Raw genomic sequence first — 4,662 nt, 5'->3', positions numbered from 1 at the left:
AAGCCGATTTTTAGTACTTTTTGAATTAAAAAAAAACCTAAACTTGAGAAAGTTATAGCTTGCTAAAGTTTCTTTGATGACGGCAACTTCAAAAGGTATAATGTCATTTCTTATATAAGGTATGACGTCACAGCACATTTTCGTGTACTATATTTTTTTCAATTTTGAAAATATTGCAAAAATTCAAAAAGTTTACAAAGAAAGTATGCCATGATCTATCAGACCGCTTAATAAAAAAAATTTATGTTAAAACCGAATTATTAGTATTTATTAATTTGGCTTCCTCATAGAGGAAGCTTTATGAGCATAATAAAAAGCAACGTGCAAATTTCTAATTTGTACACTTAAAAATGGTAAGGAAGCAATGTGCAAATTTCTAATTTTCACATTTTTTTATTTTTATATAATTTTTACAGAAAATTTACGAGCTCCATTCGCTTCTGGGTCAAATGTTACATCATTCTAGGTCAGATAGGATATCGTTTTTTAATGTATTTTTGTTAAAATAATGTTAGATTGTTATAAGAATCATTTCTCAAAAAATTCAAAATTTTGATCGCGTATATAGCTGGGTGTAATCAACCAAAAATCCTAAAGAATTATATATGTGAAATAGGGGTAGAAAAGACCGAAGGAAATAATGAAATTAGAAATAGTCCAAAATATCTCAAAATTTGACGACATTTTAGAACATTTTAAACACATTGACAGCGACAACTTAAAAAAATTTTTTTATGAAGACAAAGCTTCCTCTATAAGCAAAATAAAAATGTACACCATAGGTACTTGCTAAGTATACCGCACTAAAGTTCTATTTTAGTTTTACATGCGACAAAAAGCGATTAAAAATCTGTTAAGTAGATTAACTGCAAAATAAAAGTTTATATACAGACCTTACGCTGTATACGATACACGCTAAATTTTTAATTTCAATTTATTATTTAACGACACGTTGTGCCACGCTGCCGCTTTGTATGTTATGTTATGGGGCCGGCAGCCAGTAATTCATCTGTTGTCCGCTAAATTGTAACACTTAATATTTGAGATATCACGGTGGTTCTATTTATAAGAGTATTTTACCTTACCCGAACTTTCTCTATATTTAATGTTAAAGTATTATACAATTAAAACAGTAATACGGTACTAGTAAAATATGAAATATTGAAAATGTGCAATACTTAATACTCACGGTTCAGCTTCTGGATTCTCTGGATCCTTTTTTATATCAAATACTTTCCCGAGTCCTTGCTGTGTAAGCAATATAATTAAAGATTTTAATACATAAATTAAATAAAACCATTATATACTATTTTAGTAATTATACAGAAGAGGGCAACCTTACCGATTTCAATTACCTTGACATGTGTTGTCAAGGACGTGATCCTGAGTAACTTTTCCTTATAACTTAATCGGTGGTCATTGCTTATTTAAAAGTTATGAACAAAAAAAGTTTGAGTTTACAAGTTGTGCTAAGGGAAATAATTTACTGATATGTGTGTATAGACAGTACACATGTAGGCGGTGGTGGGTGGCGTGGACCTCAGTTCGCGTTGAAAGTTGAAAACCTGAATTGTACAATGATAGACTTTGTTTTGCTCTATAAACAGTATAAACGGAGCGAGGTGGGGTGGGGTGAACTTCGCTCCAATGTAATCAAAGGTCTAACCCAACCAATTGTTGTATGGGTGAAAAACTTCTGTCTATACACAAATATCAGTAAATTACTTTGCTTAGCACTACACTTGTAAATTTCTCAAACTTTTTTGTTCATAACTTTTAAATAAGCAATGACCGCCGATTAAGTTATAAAGAAAATTTACTCAGGATCACGTCCTTGACAACATATGTTAAGGTCATTGAAATCGGTGAGGTTGCCCTCTTTCTGTATAATTACCATCACAGCTAAGTTTTCAAAAAGTTTTACAACATTGTCTTTTATGAAATATGTGTACGCAAAACAATTTAAAATAGCTATATAATATTTTATATGTATATACATACAATGTGTATAATTTTATAATTTTATTAATAGAATTGTGTATGAGTCATTTTTAGTATAAAAATGTGCATATAACATCAATTTTTATAATCTATCTATATAATATAGAATGTCTGTATGTTTGTTCTTTATACACTCTTAAACCCTTTGACCGATCTGGACCAACTTTGGCACAATTACTCCCTCTACACCTGCGCAAAATATAGGCGCAAAATTAATTTTTTATTACTGATTTTTATGGATACCGGTTCACAAAGTTTTTCTATGATAATTTAATTTTTTATTAATAGATCGATTTTCTGGAAACTGTTGCCAAAATTTTGACCGCAAACTACTCATTTATTAATGGACTCTACACCCCTGAAAAAACTGTGATGTAAAAAATAGAATGTCTGTATGTCTGTTTTTTATACACTCTTAAACCCTTTGACCGATCTGGATCAACTTTGGCACAGTTACTCTCTACAGCCTTGGCAAAACGTTAGGCGCAATATCAATTTTTTATTACTGATTTTTATAGATACCGATTTCCAAAGTATTTTTATGATAATAACACAGGCCCACAAAAAAAAGTAGGTTGTGTTGGGAATCTGACTATGCTATTTCTACGTATTTTAAGCCGCTGAAAACGAATCTGAAGTCAGAATTGCTCCATCACCTTCCAGTTTTTTGAAACTTTAATTAATATTTTTTAAGTCACGAATTATTCTTCTTTACCAATTTTAATAAAATTTAATATTGCATTTTACGTCCGCCATATTGGACCCACCATTTTGAATTTTAAAAATTCAAATACGAATTCGTAATCAGCGACCCAAAAAACCCCTGGATGCAAAGTTTCACGAAAATTATTTAAATTTTTGATTTTACGTCCGCCATATTGGATTCGCCATTTTGAATTTTAAAAATTCGAGAACGGATTTGTAATCAACGCCCCAAAAAACCCCCGGATGCAAAGTTGTTGGCGGGTAATAATCAGAGTTGGTTTTATATAATGCGAGTTTATTCGAATTACTGTACGATTACAATGATACACGTAGTTGACCGTGCGACGCCAGAAAGAGAACTGAACCGAATCTGCTAATATGAAAATAGAATAGATAGGCGTTGGTAATATCGCGACTCGTTAGTTCGAGTGGAGCCACTTCGTATCTCCAACACCTCCCCTCGAAGTCGTAGGCTCGAGCTAGGTTACTCGCGCAACTCAATCATCCCCAAGCCATCCTGGCACTGAATGTGTTTATGTCCGGTTAATCCCTTGGTTAATATGTCTGCCGGCATATCATTAGTAGATATATACTGAAGCTTAATCGCGCCCGATGCACAGTGATCTCGAATAAAATGGTGGCGCAAGTCGATATGTTTGGTTCTCGAATGATGCACACCAGTGCTGTACACCAAACGCTGTGCTCCCTGGTTGTCGTTGAACAGTATGGTCCCGTCGCATGGTCTTGCTGTGTCGCGTAATAAACCTTGAAGATAAATCGCTCCTTAGGTGGCCTCCGACATGGCCATATACTTGGCCTCTACAGTCGATAGCGCTACAGTTCGTTGCTTTCGAGCTTCCCAACATATTGCTGCTCCTGCTAGGATAAATGCGTATCCCGAATATGATCGCCAGTCAACTGTATTGGCACCCCAGTCTGCGTCAACTACTCCGTACAATGGTATATCTGATTTTTGGTACATCAGACCATGACTCTCGGTGCCCCTCAGGTATCTGAGGATTCTTTTGGCTGCCAGCCAGTGCTCAGTTGAATAATTCGTATTGAATATTGACTCAGGAAATTGACCGCGTACGCGATATCTGGTCTCGTAGATATCGCAAGATACATCAATGCTCCAATAAGACGTTGGAAAGGGTATTGTCTCATTATCTTCTCATTAGCTCGTGACGGTTTTGTCAGTTGCACATTCGTATCAATCGGAGTCTTCGCTGGTTTACAATCTTGCATGCCAAAACGCTCCAAGATAGCTTCAGTGTATTGACGCTGTGTTAAGACAACACTATAGTCATTCTCGTCTTGTTGAAACTCGATTCCCAGGCAATGATTCACTGGTCCCAAGTCTTTCATCTCAAATGACTCCGCCAAATTCCGCTTCACCTCCTTCATCCAGCTCGGGTTGTTGGTTGCGATCACAATATCGTCGACATAAATTGCAATTATCATCACGCATTTTTTTCTTCGTGACGTAAACATACATGGGTCTTGGTCCGTTGGTTGCATACCCATTTGCTTCAGTTTTGACACAAGACGACGATACCATTGCAGCCCTGATTGTCGCAATCCATAAAGTGCTTTCTTCAACAAGCACACACTATCTCGATGTGTGTTCAATGCATGTAGCCAGCGTTTTGCAGTTCTTATAACATCTTCTTTCCGAATTATTTCCGCATTTGAACCTACGCGTTTTCCAGCGATGATCTTCGTCAGTATCTCGCGTAACTGCTCAGGTACCTCCATGTACACGTCCTCTTCCAGTTCACCATTGAGGTAGGCGGTTACCACATCCATTTGATGGATTTGCAACCCTAACTCTGCCGACAATGCCGCCAATAATCGAATTGAAGTCGATCTTGCTACGGGAGGATAAGTTTCATGGAAATCCTCCCCTGCTCGTTGTGAGCAACCCTTTGCTACGAGACGTACTTTCTTTTTTGT

This window comes from Temnothorax longispinosus, chromosome 7 (assembly GCF_030848805.1).
Source record: "Temnothorax longispinosus isolate EJ_2023e chromosome 7, Tlon_JGU_v1, whole genome shotgun sequence".
Taxonomy (NCBI): domain Eukaryota; kingdom Metazoa; phylum Arthropoda; class Insecta; order Hymenoptera; family Formicidae; genus Temnothorax; species Temnothorax longispinosus.
Note: the sequence above shows the minus strand (reverse complement) of the source record.